This window comes from Solanum stenotomum, chromosome 2 (assembly GCF_019186545.1).
Source record: "Solanum stenotomum isolate F172 chromosome 2, ASM1918654v1, whole genome shotgun sequence".
In the NCBI taxonomy this organism is placed as follows: domain Eukaryota; kingdom Viridiplantae; phylum Streptophyta; class Magnoliopsida; order Solanales; family Solanaceae; genus Solanum; species Solanum stenotomum.
Genome location: NC_064283.1, coordinates 54,003,896 through 54,023,362, shown reverse-complemented (window position 1 = coordinate 54,023,362; position 19,467 = coordinate 54,003,896).

The following is a 19,467-nucleotide window of genomic DNA, read 5'->3' as shown; positions in this document are numbered from 1 at the left end:
CTTTCGTAGCGTTGGGTTCGTTCAGCCACGCACCAATCATGTTTGTTTTAGCGAAATTCGTTTCTAGAAACTTGAAAGTATGATGTTCTTGAAGTTTGCTTTAGTTCTTGAGATTTGATGGGATTGTGGATTTCTTGATGGATTCGTGTCAATTTAAAAGTTGTTTTGAGTTAGATTCTTGTGTATACATACTGGGTATTTGAATCTAAAGAGGGATTGAGAAAAAGAATTGAATTTAGGCGAATTGGGGTGAGAAAACGAAGAAGGAAAAAGTCGAGCAGGTTTTGGCATGCAAGTCCGCGACTGTACAAAAATCACCTCAACGTTGTGGAGAGGACGCAAACTCCTCTGTTTCAAAATTTAATTTCGTGATCAAAAAATTTAAAAGCATCTCTGCGTCGCGGACTTGCTTCCAGACAGTGATTTCTTGATGGTTTCTCATGTTTAACTATGTAAAAACACTCCTAAACATCATGAGATCTTTCCTATCACAAATCACAATCCTTGAATCCATAATTCAATTCAATGAAAGTTAAGAGTCAAGTCAAGAGAAGTTCATAGAGTTTTCCAAAAGTCTTTTACAAACGTTTTAACCTTGTTTTATGACTTACACTTTGAGTTGAGTAAAGAGTAAGAGTAAAAGTTCTTTTCTTCAAAGATTATACGGGAACTAAGTATTCCCAAGAGTTAAAATGTTTTCACATTTGAGCAAGAAAGGAAACACCGATTTCCAAGAAGAGCCTTTCAGCTAAGTTTGAGTAATTATATCAAATCAAAGAAAGAGTTTAGTTTTTACAAACACATGAGCTAAGTATATTTTGGGAGTAGTATTGAACACCAATATGGGGACGCGAGTTCATAATAACTCAAGTCTTCATAAACCATGTACCCATCATGGGTAGAAAGGGTCATACTTTTTAGTTAACAGCTTAGTGCTTTTTAGCATAAACTAGTAGATCCACTTAGTTAAGGTGTTCTATATGACAACAATGTATAGGACATTTATGGCAGAGTGGGCAAGACATTGTATCATCTCTTAGGCTCATAGTGGTGGTTGTCGGTTAGGGAAACTCCCATAGTATTATATTACTTTATATGTAATTGAGTTTTATTGCATTTATTTAACAAACTGAGTAGCTTTCTACTATTTTAAAAGCTTTCTGTTTATCGCATGTGTATTGTTGCTTTATATTGAGTTAAGTTATTCATAAGTTGAGTAAAGCTAAGGTAAGTTTTTCTTTCAGATTCCTTTCAAGCTTATGTTATCTTTAGTATTTTCCTCACATACTCGTACATTCAATGTACTGATGCCATTTGGCCTACATCATTTTATGATGCAGACACATGTAATTAGGATCAATATCCCGTGCCTCGTTGATCCAGTTGAGCACTCAGAGTCAGTTGGTGAGCCTCCTTACTTTCTGGAGGACTCCTTTTACTTTGCTTTCTAGTATTTCAGTTGTTAGGATGATCGCGGTCGTGACCCGACATCCCTTATTGTTTAGAGGCTTCATATATGGATAGTTATAGTTCTTTTGTCTCTTATATTTCAAATGGTTTGCTATGATACTTGAGTAGCAATTTTGGCTAGTTTGAATATTTCCTTAAAGACATTCTAAGTTTATTTCATAAGTTCCTTATTTGAGACTATTTCTTATGTTTAAGTCTTCTGCTAAGTATGTCAGCTAGAACAAGAGTTCGCTTGGGGCCAGCAATGGTTCTCGAGTGCCAGCCACGTCTGGGGTGTAGGCTCGCGGCATGACAGGAGAGCTACCATGAATAGTTATAGTTGTACAATTATTCATCTCATTGTCAAGGTCACGTTCCGACTAGGTGGGATTGAATGTGAATCCCATTGAGTCTAGTTTTACTATTTTTAAGGTTTTTCTATAATCACAGCTACTGATATAGCATTTTGATAGTATTGTTGGAGGTTTTGTATACTTAGATGTATCGCTTGTTAGGTGGTTACTTGATCATTTCCTTCTTTGGGTTAGATAAGTTTGATCCTCCCTTAATGAGTTCCCGATGTCTAAAGATCAGATTTTTATAACTTAAGTTCGTGGAAAGATTGTGTTGTGAGAAGGAATCTTGATAAGATCTATGTTGGTTTGTGAATTATGAGTGTATGGTGGTTGGTTAAAGTTCACTTCTGGTTGTATCCGGTATCGATTCAGAATGTTATCCTTGTTATGTGAGAAAAGATTCGTCATGATGGTTCTGTTATGGTCCAATGGGTTTCTGTTTAGATTGGGTTCATGGGTTAGTTTCTGGCTTGAAAATCACTCATGATTTGTAGATCTTCCAAAGTTTGATTCAAAAGTTCAGTTCTTAGTAGTTGCTCTTGATGGAATGGTCTTAAAGATGTGCTCACTTGGAAAGATAAACATTGACTCTGGAAATTATACCTCAGGCTTTTGGTAATGTCATTTTTCATTCTTTCTTATTATTTATATTTGAGGACAAACATGATTTTTAGTGATGGATAATGTAATGACCCGAAGGTCATTTTTGGAATTTACCATTTTATCCCTCCCGATAGCCACCCCGAGCCATTCTTGATTAGTCGGTGAAGTTAGCTTGAGATTTTTGGAACTATCCATTTAGCTATAGTTAATTAATAAGTGAGCAAATTTTAAATAATTACTTTTAATAGGTGGTTAATGGGCCTAGTCCATAATTTATTTAATACCCTTACCACCTTGCAAATGCATAAGAATAAATTAGAGTAAAATAAAGTTGATATTATTTATTAATTACATCACAAAAGAGCAGAACCCTACTACGGACACCGAAGTACGAAAATAATCGTAGGTGCTTCAGGTAATATGCTAAACTTAACTCTAAATCTCTTGGTACATGCATTAATTATTAGGAGATTATATATATATCTATTATATCTAATAATGGCTGGGTAAGAGAAGGTGAATTGTTGAGTTTTAATTTGTTTTCCATTAACTGCTAAGGATGAAAAAGTTTCTAAAGTGGGGGAGGGGGGGACAAAATTAGTAGGCAATTAATAACGTAATTATGAGAAACAAAGAAGTAATCATGATTTGGTTATGGAGAAGAAACAGTAATGGCGAAATAAAGTACGGTATGGTCCTTGTTTGAAGATTAAATACCGTTTTAGTATAACTTGACTGGATTCAGATTGATTTCTTATATTATCACATTATAGTTCAAGTTTTTATATATTGAGATAAATATTTAAATATTATGTGTATTTATTATACGAATACCATTAGATTTATGGTATTTGAAGGAATTGGAACTTAATCCTAGGCTTGAAAATTGGAGAAAAATTGAAAGAGTTGACATGTTAATTGGCATCAAAAGTTAAGAACTTGATTATAGATTCGTGCTCTATGATTTTTGGGTCTATCTTAGACATATAGTGATATGGATGTTGTTAGTTTTTAAATCTTATTGTGATCATCAATGTGGATAGATTGCTTTGAGTTTGAAGTTCAACAAAAAGGGAAGACTCAAGTCCCGGAAGGAATTCTTGATTGATTGAGGCAAGTAGATTTATAAACCCTTGTTAAGTGCATAGAATCGTGTATTTCCTTGTGGTATGTGTTGGGGAGTAATGGGAATTGGTAATGGGTTAACTTGTCCGTGTTGAATAATTCTAATGATGGAAAAAAGGTAATAAAAAGGTAATGTGACTAATTGTTGGTGTGTGATGTTTGAGAATGATTTGAAAGGCTTATTGATTAATTGTTGATGTTGTACCACGGTTGTATTGTTGTGAATTGTGCATTGTTATGAAAATAGTCATCTCTTCATTATTTGTGAACATGTCATTTGCATTTGTTCTGAGACATGGTTGTGATAAGTGTTATGTGATAAAAGGATGTACCATTTCGAGGGACGTATCACGCGTCGCGATGGATACTATATATCGAGGGACGTATCGCGTGCCGAGATAGATACTTTATATTGAGGGTCGTATCGCACGCTACGATGGATGCATGGATAGATATGCCCCCTATGGGTCCCGGACTGAGAGACATCGGGTGTGTATCGTTAGGTCAAACATGCATCACTATACTTGACATTGCAAATCATTGCATTGCACATATTTATCATTGATGAACTTGATCTTGTGTGTTGTTGGTCTTGTGAGTGATTTTCTGTGGAAGTTGTGATTGATGAATATTGAGTTTGTTGTTGAGGATATGTAATTGTTAGAGTGTTGTTTTCTGAGTTGTGTGTTGTGTAAATTGTGAACTGTTAGGTTGGGCTAGTTTTATTGCAGGTTGTAGTTCTGGAGGTTCGGATGGAGTGTAAGGAGTACCCGTATTCTATTCCCTTAGCTTGTGTTTAGAAGTTTATTTGATGTGTACAGTGTTGTTTGGTACTCACCCATTGCTTCTACATTTTTGTAGGTTATGAACCCGGATCTCCGTGATACTCTCTATTCTCCTATTTTTTGAGGCTTCATGTGGAGGTTTGTGACGTAGCTGCTCGTCATTTCAACAAACCTTCTTACTCCTATTTATGATCTTGTTCTATTCTAGAAACAATGTCATTTGAGACTTTTATCTTTCTTTCGATTCAATTGTAATACTTTAGAAGATTGTACACGTGACTACCAGGTTTTGGGATTTAATTTTGAGTTGATTATAATTTCCGCATTAGTAGATGGTGTTAGTTTCTTTTTCTTGTTTTTACTTCTGCATTCATCGTGTTAATTGGGTATTAGGCTGACTTGTCTTGGTGGGATAAGACGAGTGTCCTCACGTCCGTTTTTGGGTCGTGACAGTGTTGGGCTGGCAGGCCCAAATTTTCTCCTCCTGTCCTAATTCTAGATAGTTCAAAAAATTTCCCATTGCACTTTGCTTTGGGCCTGACCCATTCTTCCACCTGGCCTAAATACTAAAATAAAGGGCTACGCCATTGTTGGGCTTTTGGCCCAATTTCCTTGTCCTAAAACTATCAAAAATCTATACAAATGGATGGGTCTTTGGCCCAACTTCATCAAAAGAACAAGCTGCTGTAATTTGGGGGCTTTTGGCCTCATTTTCGTGACCGTATATAGTGTATACAACTGCTATATCACATTGTATACCAATGTTTTGGACGGCGAAAGGCGACAAAAGGTGACAAGTGCCTGCCTCGCCTCGCGGCGAGACGAGCATCGAGGCGCTCCCCTTTTTGAATTGAAGCGCCAATTAATACCAAATATTTAAAATATTTAATTGCATATATAAATATCCAAAATCTCAATAGAAATATATTATCAAATATTTCAATTTAAAAACTAATAGTAAATACTAAAACTCTAGAACTTGAATAACTCAATAATTCAAAGGCAATTGACAAGCTATACTAGAACTCTAAAAGTCTATTCTTCTTCACTATTTATGGACAAATAAATACTATATTAATTAGTACAAAACTAAATTGAGTAGGGTAGAAATAAATATTGAAGGATTGATTTTTTTTTAAAAAAAAATATATAGACAGAAACATAATGGCAACCGCAGTCAATTCACTGTTCAGTAGCTCCAAAATAAAAAAGAAAAATAGAGCATGCCACTGCCACTGGAAAATAGAGTAGAGAATAAGAGAAGAAGAAGAACAACAGAAGAAGAAGAAGAGAATAACTAAAGAAGAAGAACATACCTAAGTCGCGATTGAAGAGGAAAAGAGAATAGCACTGGTCGCAATGGAGAAGAAGAGCCCAAGTTTGCAAAAACATAAAAAAAAAAAAACCCTAATTTTGCCTATTAATTATTAAATCAGACCCTTTTAAAAAATGCAACACCTATCGCTCACCTCACCTTGCTGCCTCTCGCCTTTCGGGCATTAGGGCAGATTTTAGGGGGGGGGGGGGGGGGGGGGCGGAACAGGTGGAATTTGAATTCAAAATTTGAAATTCTAAAGGGGTAAGGGACGAGCTGGAATTTGTACCAATCTCCGACGGAAAAACGAAATGGGTCGTCTGATTTTCGAGCAAAGACGAGTGAGATGCGCAGATGGAGACACCTGGATCGATTCTCGAACGATTTCGTATGATTTACGGAGGAAAGGGATGCTGCAAGCTGCTCACGAAAATGGGCTCAATTTCACTGCTGGACTCACGATTCTGGACTGTGTTTCAATTTTGAGGTTTTGGGTTTTTCAGAGTTCTGCTTGTGGGTTCGTTGGGACTTCCTAGAGCTTTTGGAATTTCTGAAAGAAGAAGACACGTAGGGGGTCGGGTATTGTCGCTAGAATTTAAGTTGTTGATCGGTATGTTTGGATGACTTGACTGTTGTTGTATGTTGTATTGGATTGTTAGTGGTCTTGGGTTATTTGATGTTGGGCTGGGAAGAAGTGAATTGGGTTGAGGGAAAATTAAATTGGGTTGCTCAAATTTAAAGAAAAATGGCCCAAAGCTTGTTCATTTGATGGGTTTAAGATGTCGGCAGAAAATTATAATTAAACAATAAACCCAATTCTGTTAAAACTTGAACAAAATGAATTAACATAAATTAATTAATGAGCCTCTTAATCTTAACGAAATAAAATAATAAACCTAATTATAAACTAATTAATTTAAAAATATAAACTATTATATAACTAAACTAATTAACCAAATATTTAATTAAAAATAATAATTTTGAGACGATTTTCGAATAATCATAAAATATAATAATTATATACATAATTATGTAAAACATATATTATCTAAAAATTATAAAAAGTGACAAAACTTGTTAAAATAACTTGCAAAGTATATTATTATTATTATTTTGAAATTTTATAAAAATAATTATTTTTAATCGTTTGAAATTGAAGAAGCTCGAAATGATTAATTTAAATTGTGGAGGTCCAAAATTGGTTGTCAACAACTGTCCATCGTTCGACTTGGAAAGAAGAAAGAAATTCGATGCAAATGAAATTGACGAATCCAATTTTGACCGACCATATATTCATCCTTCAGCATAAGGGCGTTTGGTACGGACTTTAGGAATTATTGCTGAACCCTAAAGATAAGTTTCCTACATATCTCAAGTTATATGAGAACTCAGGCCACTTGTAGTTCGATAAGCTTGATTTGACACACGATTTTGAAAGAACTCAAAAGTCATCCCGATATAGAATTATGAAGAGACTGGAACACTTGGGAATAAGATTTGAGAGCGAATGTTGGAATACAGCTGCGTTTCCAACGTTGAGTCTGCCTACATTTCCTTAAACCTAAGGAATCGGGCTATTTTTTGTTCAACTCGATCGGTTGAAAAAGAAATCTATTATGCTAGATAACCTTCGATTTTGGAAGAGTGACAAATAAGTTGAGTATGAAAAACAAGCTTGCAACCTCTTTGCCATGAATGTGGAGCTCTTCACATCCAGAAGTAAGAACTTACATTGACATATTTTACAAAGCTCTTGGCGCTTTGTCACTCAGATTGGAAAGTTGCTTCAGACGAAAACCAAAATTTTTCTAATGCAAAACCGAAACCGATAAACACTAAGAAAAGCTCACATGTCTTCTAATAGGGGTGTCGTTTGATTGTGGTGTAAGTCGCTCCTCAGCTAGCGTCTTAAGAGTTTGATACTCATGTTCAGACTATGTCCTAGTTCGCTGCACAGAAAAAGTTTCACGTTGTACTACATCCTTAATGATGTCGTACGCACCTGTGGTTTGATTTGAGAATTCTTCCTCTTGGATGCCCTCGACAAAGACTGAAATAAACTTGTTAGTAGAAACTGTCGTTGGAAAAAGTGGTAGCATCTCTTACTATACTTTTCACTTATCTTCTTGCACGTTCTTCTGGATACGCCATTGTCTTGGTGTTTTAAAAATAATTGTTGCATTGACAGATGTCATATAGGTATGTTCAATATATGTCTACACACTCAAAGTAAATAATTAGTAGACGTAGTGCCTCTTTAGCTAGCGCTTTGGGTCAAAAAGTAAAGAAAGATCATTCATATAATAAAAGAGTAAATCTTTATGGATAAGCATAAACATCTTTTTCACCTAGATTAGAAAAAAAAGAAGTATTGAGACTAAAAGATAATGGATACCGCCTTCGAACACCTTATGTCGATTACAACTCATAATTTGTTGAGGTTTTGGAAATGTCGTTGTTTGTTTTTTGCTTGGCTAACTCCGGTGATCTCTGCAACGAGTTAAATGGCGTGACAATAATCCAAATGTAGCGAGGTGGATACTCAATAATATTCCACCAATAACGAGGTGGATGAACCGATAATATTCAAACTATAATGAGGTGGATGACTCGAAAATATTCCAACTGTAACAAGGTGGAAGGCTCGATAATATTCCAACTATAACGAGGTAGATGGTTCGATAATATTCCAACTGTAATGAGGTGGATGGCTCGATAATATTCCAAATGTAAACAAGTGGATGGCTAGATAATATTCCAACTGTAACGATGTGGATGGGTCGATAATATTTCAACTGTAATGTGGTGGATGGCTCGATGATATTTCAACTGTAACGAGGTGGATGGCTCGATAATATTCCAACTGTAACAAGGTGGATGACTCGATAATGTTCCAAAAATAACGAGGTGGATGGCTCGATAATATTCTAACTGTAAGAGGTGGATGGCTCGATAATATTCCAACTATAACTAGGTGGATGACTCGAAAATATTTCAAATGTAACGAGGTGGATGGCTCGATAAAATTCCAACTGTAACGAGGTGGATGTCTAGATAATATTTCAACTGTATCGAGGTGGATGACTTTATAATATTCCAACTGTACCGAGGTGGATGGCTCGATAATATTCGAACTGTAACGAGGTGGATGGCTTGATAATAGTCCAACTGTAACGAGGTTAATGACTCGACAATATTCCAACTGTAACGAGGTAGATGACTCGATAATATTCCAATTGTAACGAGGTGGATGACTCAATAATATTTCAACAGTAACGAGATGGATGGCTCGATAAAATTCCAACAGTAAAGAAGTGGATGGATCGATAATATTCCAATTGTAAGGAGGTAGATGGCTTGATAAAATTCCAACTGTAACGAGGTGGATGACTCGATAATATTCCAACTATAACGAGTTGGTTGGCTCGACTATAGTCCAACTGTAGCAAGGTGGCTGACTCGATAATATTCGAACTATGACGAGCTGGATGGCTCGATAATATTCCTAGTGTAACGACATGGATAACTCGATAATATTCCAAATGTAACGAGGTGGATGGCTCGGTAATATTCCAACTGTAACGAGGTGGATGGCTCAATAATATTTCAACTGTAACGAGGTGGATAACTCGATAATATTTCAGTTGTAACGAGGTAGATGGCTCGATAATATTCCAACTGCAATGAGGTGGATGACTCGATAATATTCCAACTATAACGAGATGGATAGCTCGATAATATTTCAATTGTAACGAGGTGGATGACTCGATGATATTCTAACTGTAACGAGGTGTATTTCTCGAAAATATTCCAACTGTAGCAAGGTGGAAGGCTCGATAATATTTCAACTGTAACGAGGTGAATGACTCGATAATATTTCAAAAGTAACAAGGTGGATGCCTCGATAATATTCCAACTGTAACGAAATTGATGGCTCCATAATATTCCAACAGTAACGAGGTGAATGGCTCGATAATATTCTAATTGTAACAAGGTGGATGCCACGAAAATATTCCAACTGTAACGAAATTGATGGCTCCATAATATTCCAACCGTAACAAAGTGGATGGATCAATAATAGTCCAACTGTAACTAGGTTAATGACTCGATTATATTCCAAGTGTAACGAGGTGGATGGCTCGATAAGTGTAACGAGGTGGATGACTCAATAATATTTTAAATGTAACAAAGTGGTTGGCTTGATAATATTCCAACAGTCACGAGGTGGGTGACTGGACAATATTCCAACTGTAATGAGATGAGTGGCTCGATAATATTGCAACTATAACGAAGTGGTTGGCTCGATAATAGTCTAACTGCAACGAGGTGGATGACTCGATAATATTCGAATTATGATGAGCTGGATGGCTCGTGAATATTCCTATTGTAACGACGTAGATAACTCGATAATAATCCAATTGTAACGAGGTGAATTGCTCGATAATATTCCAATTGTAACGAGGTGGATGACTTAACAATATTTCAACTGTAACGAGGTGGATGACTCGATAATATTCTAATTGTAACGAGCTGGATGGCTCGATAATATTCCAAATGTTACGAGGTAGATGACTCGATAATATTCAGACTATAAATAGGTGGATGACTCGATTATATTCCAATTGTAACGAGGTGGATGACTAGATAATATTTCAACTGTAACGAGGCATATTGCATGATAATATTCCAACTGTTACTAGGTGGATGGCTCGATAATATTCCAACTGTAAAGAGGTGAATGGCTCGATAATATTCCAACTGTAACAAGGTGGATGCCTCGATAATATTCCAACTGTAACAAAATTGATGACTCCATAATATTCCAACAGTAACAAAGTGGATGGCTCGATAATCGTGCAACTGTAACGAGGTGAATGACTCGATCATATTCCAACTGTAACGAGGCGGATGGCTCAATAAGTTTAACGAGGTGGATGGCTCAATAATATTTCAAATGTAACAAGTTGGATGACTTGATAATATTCCAACAGTAACGAGGTGGATGACTCAATAATATTCCAACTATAATGAGGTGGTTGACTCGATAATATTCCAACTCTAACGAGGTGGGTGACTCGAAAATATTCCAACTGTAATGAGATGGATGACTCGATAATATTCTAACTATAACGAGGTGGTTGGCACGATAATAGTCCAAACGTAACGAGGTGGATGGCTCGATAATATTCCTATTGTAACGATGTAGATAACTCGATAATATTCCAATTGTAACAAGGTGGATGGCTCTATAATATTCCAATTGTAACGAGGTGGATGACTCGATTATATTCCAATTGTAACGAGGTGGATGACTAGATAATATTTCAACTGTAACGAGGCATTGTGCCTGATAATATTCCAACTGTTACTAGGTGGATGACTCGATAATATTCCAACTGTAAAAAGGTGAATGGCACAATAATATTCCAACTGTAACAAGGTGATGCCTCGATAATATTCCAACTGTAACGAAATTGATGGCTGCATAATATTTCTACAGTGACAAAGTGGATGGATCGATAATAGTCCAACTGTAACGAGGTGAATGACTTCCAACTGTAACGAGGTGGATTACTCTATAATATTCCATCTGTAATGAGGTGGATGACTCGATAATATTCCAACTGTAACGAGGTGGGTGACTCGATAATATTCCAACTGTAATGAGATGGATGACTTTATAATATTCCAACTATAACGAGGTGGTTGGCTCGATAATAGTCCAACTGTAACGAGGTGGATGACTCGATATTATTCAAATAATGACAAGTTAGATGACTCGATAATATTTCTATTGTAACGATTTAGATAACTCGATAATATTCCAATTGTAACGAGGTGGATGGCTCTATAATATTCCAACTGTAACAATGTGGATGACTCAATAATATTTGAACTGTAACGAGGTGGATGACTCGATAATATTATAATTGTAATGAGCTGGATGGCTCGATAATATTCCAACTGTAACGAGGTGGATAACTCGATAATATTCCAACTGTAACAAGGCATATTGCTCGATAATATTCCAACTAATACTAGGTGGATGACTCGATAAAATTCCAACTGTAATGAGGTGAATGACTCGCTAATATTCCAACTGTAACAGGGTGGATGCCTCGATAATATTCCAACTGTAACGAAATTGATGGCTCCATAATATTCCAACAGTAACAAAGTGGATGGCTCGATAATAGTCCAACTGTAATGAGGTGAATGAATCGTTAATATTCCTATTGTAACGATGTAGCTAACTCGATAATATTTCAATTATAACGAGGTGGATGGCTCAATAATATTTCAACTGTAACGAGGTGGATGACTCGATAATATTCAAATTGCAACGAGCTGGATGGCTCGATAATATTCCAATTGTAACGAGGGGGATGACTCGATAATATTCCATCTGTAACGAAGTGGATGACTCGATTATATTCCAACTATAACGAGGTGGATGGCTCAATAATATTTCGAATGTAACGAGGTGTATGACTCGATAATGTTCCAATTGTAACAAGCTGGATAGCTCTATAATATTCAAACTGTAACGAGGTGGATGACTCGATAATATTCCAACTGTAACGAGGCATATTGCTCGATAATATTCCAACTGTTACTAGGTGGATGGCTCGATAATATTCCAACTGTAAAGAGCTGAATGACTCGATATTATTCCAACTGTAACAAGGTGGATGCCTCGATAATATTCCAACTGTAACAAAATTGATGACTCCATAATATTCCAACAGTAACAAAGTGGATGGCTCGATAATAATCCAACTGTAACGAGGTAAATGACTCGATAAAATGCCAAATGTAACGAGGTGGATGGCTCAATAAGTTTAACGTGGTGGATGGCTCAATAATATTTCAAATGTAACAAGGTGGATGGCTTGATAATATTCCAACAGAAACGAGGTGGATCAGTAAATAATATTCCAACTGTAATGAGGTGGATGACTCGATAATATTCCAACTGTAACAAGGTGGGTGACTCGAAAATATTCCAACTGTAATGAGATAGATGACTCGATAATATTTCAACTATAACGAGGTGGTTGGCAAGATAATAGTCCAAATATAAAGAGGTGGATGACTCGATAATATTCGAACTATGACGAGCTGGATGACTCGGTAATATTCCTATTATAACGATGTCGCTAACTCGATAATATTTCAATTATAACGATGTGGATGACTCGATAATATTTCAACTGTAACGAGGTGGATGACTCGATAATATTCTAATTGTAACGAGCTGGATGGCTCGATAATATTCCAACTGTAACGAGGTGGATGACTCGATAATATTCCATCTGTAACGAAGTGGATGACTCAATTATATTCCAACTGTAACGAGGTGGATGGCTCAATAATATTTCGAATGTAACGAGGTGTATGACTCGATAATGTTCCAATTGTAACAAGCTGGATAGCTCTATAATATTCAAACTGTAACGAGGTGGATGACCCGATAATATTCCAACTTTAACGAGTTGGATGCCTCGATAATATTCCAACTGTAACGAGGTAGATGATTCGATAATATTCCAACTGTATCGAGGCGTATTATTCGATATTATTACAACTGTTACTAGGTGGAAGGGTTGATAATATTCCAACAGTAACGAGGTGGATGACTCAATAATATTCCAACTGTAATGAGGTGGATGACTCGATAATATTCCAACTGTAACGAGGTGGGTGACTCGATAATATTCCAACTGTAATGAGGTGGATGACTCGATAATATTCTAACTGCAACGAGGTGGGTGACTCGATAATATTCCAACTGTAACGAGGTGGATGACTCGATAATATTCTAACTGTAAGAGGTGGATGACTCGATTATATTCCAACTGTAACAAGGTGGATGATTCAATAATATTCCAACTGTAACGAGGCATATTGCTCGATAATATTCCAACTGTTAATAGGTGGATGACTCGATAATATTCCAACTGTTAATAGGTTGATGACTCGATAATATTCCAACTGTAGCTAGGTGAATGGCTAGATAATAATCCAACTGTAATAAGGTGGATGCCTCGATAATAATCCAACGGTAACGAAATTAATGCAGTAAAAAAGTGGATGGATCAATAATAGTCAATTGTTACGAGGTGAATGACTTCCAACTGTAACGAGGTGGATGACTCGATAAGTTTAACGAGGTGGATGACTCAATAATATTTCAAATGTAACAATGTGGATGGCTTGATAATATTCCAACAGTAACGAGGTGGATGACTCGATAATATTCCAACTGTAATGAGGTGGATGACTTGATAATAATCCAACTATAAGGAGGTGGGTGACTCGATAATATTTCAACTGTAACGAGCTGGATTGCTTGATAATATTCAAACTGTAACGAGATGGATGACTCGATTATATTCGAACTGTAACGAGGTGGATGACTCGATAATATTCCAATTGTAACAAGGCATATTGCTCGATAATATTCCAACTGTTACTAGGTGGATGACTCGATAATATTCCAACTGTAATGAGGTGAATGACTCGTTAATATTCCAACTATAACAAGGTAGATGCCTCGATAATATTCCAACTGTAACGAAATTGATGGCTCCATAATATTCCAACAGTAACAAAGTGGATGGCTCGATAATAGTCCAACCGTAACGAGGTGAATGACTCGATAATATTCCAACTTTAACGAGGTGGATGGCTCAATAATATTTCAAATGTAACAAGGTGGATGGCTTGATAATATTCCAACAGTAACGAGGTGGATGACTCGATAATTTTCCAACGGTAATGAGGTGGATAACTCGATAATATTCCAACTATTACTAGGTGGGTGACTCGATAATATTCCAACTGTAATGAGATGGATGACTCGATAATATTCCAACTATAATGAGGTGGTTGGCTCGATAATAGTCCAACTGTAACGAGGTGGATGACTCGATAATATTTAAACTATGACGAGCTAGATGGCTCGGTAATATTTCTTTTGTAAATATGTAGATAACTCGGTAATATTACAATTGTAACGAGGTGGATGGATCTATAATATTCCAACTGTAACGAGGTGGATGGCTCAATAATATTTCGAATGTAACGAGGTGTATGACTCGATAATGTTCCAATTGTAACAAGCTGGATAGATCTATAATAATCAAACTGTAACGAGGTGGATGACCCGATAATATTCCAACTTTAACAAGTTGGATGACTCGATAATATTCCAACTGTAACGATGTAGATGACTCGATAATATTCCAACTGTATCGAGGCGTATTGTTCGATATTATTGCAACCGTTACTAGGTGGATGGCTCGATAATATTCCAATTATAACGAGGTGAATGGCTCGATAATATTCCAACTGTAACAAGTTGGATGCCTCAATAATATTCCAACTGTAACAAAATTGATAGCTCCATAATATTCCAACAGTAAAAAAGTGAATGGCTCGATAATAGTCCAACTGTAACGAGATGAATGACTCGATAATATTCCAACTGTAACGAGGTGGATGGCTCGATAAGTTTAAAGAGGTGGAAGGCTCAATAATATTTCAAGTGTAACAAGGTGGATGGCTTGATTATATTCCAACTGTAACGAGGTGGGTAACTCGATAATATTCCAACTGTAATGAGGTGGATTACTCGATAATATTCCAACTCTAATGAGGTGGGTTACTGAATCATATTCCAACTGTAATAAGGTGGATGACTAGATAATATTTCAACTGTAACGAGGTGGATGGCTCGATAAGTTTAAAGAGGTGGAAGGCTCAATAATATTTCAAATGGAACAAGGTGGATGACTTGATTATATTCGAACTGTAACGAGGTGGGTGACTCGATAATATTCCAACTGTAATGAGGTGGATTACTCAATAATATTCCAACTGTAATGAGGTGGGTTACTCAATAATATTCCAAATTTAATAAGGTGGATGACTCGATAATATTTCAACTGTAACGAGATGGATGACTCGATAATATTCAAACTGTAACGAGGTAGATAGCTTGATAATATTCCAACTATAACGAGGTGGACGACTCGATAATATTCCAACTGTAATGGGGTGGGTACTCAATAATAATCCTACATAATTCAAAATAGGAACCTGAAATGGACAAACAATCGTTGTTTGTTTTTAGGGTGGCTAACTCTGATGATCACTGCAACGAGTTAAATGGCGTGACAATAATCCAACTGTAGTGAGGTGGATAGTCAATAATATTCAACCAATAACGAAGGTGGATGACCCGATAATATTCCAACTATAACGAGGTGGTTGACTCGAAAATATTCCAACTATAACAAGGTGGAAGGCTCGATAATATTTCAACTATAACGAGGTAGATGGTTCGATAATATTCCAACTGTAATGAGGTGCATGGCTCGATAATATTCCAAATGTAAAGAAGTGGATGGCTAGATAATACTCCAACTGTAACGATGTGGATGGCTCAATAATATTTCAACTGTAATGAGGTGGATGGCTCGATGATATTTCAACTGTAACGAGGTGAATGACTCGAAAATATTCCAACAGTAACAAGATGGATGACTCGATAATGTTCCAATAATAACGAGGTGGATGGCTCGATAATATTCCAACTATAATGAGGTGGATGGCTCGATAATATTTCAACTGTAATGAGGTGGATAGCTCGATAATATTCCAACTGTAATGAGGTTGATGGCTCGATAATATTCCAACAGTAACAAGGTTAATGACTCGATAATGTTCCAATAATAACGAGGTGGATGACTCGATAATATTCCAACTGTAAGAGGTGAATGACTAGATAATATTCCAACTGTAAGAGGTCGATTACTCAATAATATTCCAACTATAATGAGGTGGGTTACTCAATAATATTCCAACTGTAATAAGGTGGATGACTCGATAATATTCCAATTATAACGAGGTGCATGGCTAGATAATATTCAAACTGTAACGAGTTAGATAGATCGATAATATTCCAACTATAACGAGGTGGATGGCTCGATAATATTTCAATTGTAACGAGGTGGATGACTCAATAATATTCCAACAGTAACAAGGTGGATGACTCGATAATGTTCCAATAATAACGAGGTGGATGGCTCGATAATATTCCAACTGTAAGAGGTGGATGGCTCGATAATATTCCAATTGTAACTAGGTGGATGACTCGAAAATATTTTAAATGTAACGAGGTGGATGGATCGATAATATTTTAATTGTAATGAGGTGGATGTCTAGATAATATTCCAACTGTATCGAGGTGGATGACTTGATAATATTCCAACTGTACTGAGGTGGATGGCTCGATAATATTTCAACTGTAATGAGGTGGATAGCTCGATAATATTCCAACTGTAATGAGGTGGATGGCTCGATAATATTCCAACAGTAACAAGGTGAATGACTCGATAATGTTCCAATAATAACGAGGTGGATGGCTCGATAATATTCCAACTGTAAGAGGTGAATGACTAGATAATATTCCAACTGTAAGAGGTCGATTACTCGATAATATTCCAACTATAATGAGGTGGGTTACTCAATAATATTCCAACTGTAATAAGGTGGATGACTCGATAATATTCCAATTATAACGAGGTGCATGGCTCGATAATATTCAAACTGTAACGAGTTAGATAGATCGATAATATTCCAACTATAACGAGGTGGATGGCTCGATAATATTTCAATTGTAACGAGGTGGATGACTCAATAATATTCCAACAGTAACAAGGTGGATGACTCGATAATGTTCCAATAATAACGAGGTGGATGGCTCGATAATATTCCAACTGTAAGAGGTGGATGGCTCGATAATATTTCAATTGTAACTAGGTGGATGACTCAAAAATATTTTAAATGTAACGATGTGGATGGATCGATAATATTTTAATTGTAATGAGGTGGATGTCTAGATAATATTCCAACTGTATCGAGGTGGATGACTTGATAATATTCCAACTGTACTGAGGTGGATGGCTCGATAATATTTCAACTGTAACTAGGTGGATGGCTCGATAATAGTACAACTGTAACGAGGTTAATGACTCGACAATATTCTAACTGTAACGAGGTAGATGGCTGGATAATATTCCAATTGTAACGACTTGGATAACTCGATAATATTCCAATTGTAACGAGGTGGATGGCTCGGTAATATTCCAACTATAACGAGGTGGATGACTCAATAATATTTCAACTATAACGAGGTGGATGACTCGATAATATTTCAATTGTAACGAGGTGGATGGCTCGATAATATTCCAACTGTAATGAGGTGGATGACTCGATAATATTTCAACTATAACGAGGTGGATTACTCGATAAAATTCCAATTGTAACGAGTTGGATGACTCAATGATATTCCAACTGTAACGAGGTGTATTCCTCGATAATATTCAAACTGTAGCAAGGTGGATGGCTCGATAATATTTCAACTGTAACGAGGTGAATGACTCGATAATATTTCAACAGTAAGAAGGTGGATGCCTCGATAATATTTCAACAGTAACGAAATTGCTAGCTCCATAATATTCCAACAGTAACGAGGTGAATGGCTCAATAATATTCCAATTGTAACAAGGTGGATTCATCGATAATATTCCAACTGTAACGAAATTGATGGCTCTATAATATTCCAACAGTAACAATGTGGATGGATCAATAATAGTCCAACTGTAACGAGGTTAATGACTCGATTATATTCCAAGTGTAACGAGGTGGATGGCTCGATAAGTGTAACGAGGTGGATGGCTCAATAATATTTCAGATGTAACAAAGTGGTTGGCTTGATAATATTATAATTCTAACGAGGTCGGTGACTCGATAATATTCCAACTGTAATGAGATGAATGGCTCGATAATATAGCAACTATAATGAGGTGGTTGGCTCGATAATAGTCTAACTGCAACGAGGTATATGACTCGATAATATTCGAACTATGACGAGCTGGATGGCTCGTGAATATTCCTATTGTAATGAATTAGATAACTCAATAATATTCCAATTGTAACGAGGTGAATGACTTGATAATATTCCAATTATAACGAGGTGGATGACTTAATAATATTTCAACTGTAACGAGGTGGATAAATCGATAATATTCCAACTGTTACGAGGTAGATGACTCGATAATATTCAGACTGTAACGAGGTGGATGACTCGATTATATTCCAACTGTAACGAGGCATATTGCTCGATAATATTCCAACTGTAACGAGACATATTGCTCGATATTATTCCAACTGTTACTAGGTGGATGGCTCGATAATTTTCCAACTGTCAAGAAGTGAATGGCTCGATAATATTCCAACTGTAACAAGGTGGATGCCTCGATAATATTCCAACTGTAACAAAATTGATGACTCCATAATATTCCAACAGTAACAAAGTGGATGGCTCGATAATAGTCCAACTGTAACAAGGTAAATGACTCGATAATATGCCAAATGTAACGAGGTGGATGGCTCGATAAGTTTAACGAGGTGGATGGCTCAATAATATTTCAAATGTAACAAGGTGGATGGCTTGATAATATTTCAACAGTAACGAGGTGGATTACTCAATAATATTCCAACTGTAATGAGGTGGATGACTCAATAATATTGTAACTGTAACGAGGTGGGTGACTCGAAAATATTCCAACTGTAATGAGATGGATGACTCGATAATATTCCAACTATAACGAGGTGGTTGGCAAGATAATAGTCCAAATGTAACGAGGTGGATGACTCGATAATATTTGAACTATGACGAGCTGGATGACTCGGTAGTATTCCTATTGTAACGATGTAGCTAACTCGATAATATTTCAATTATAACGAGGTGGATGGCTCAATA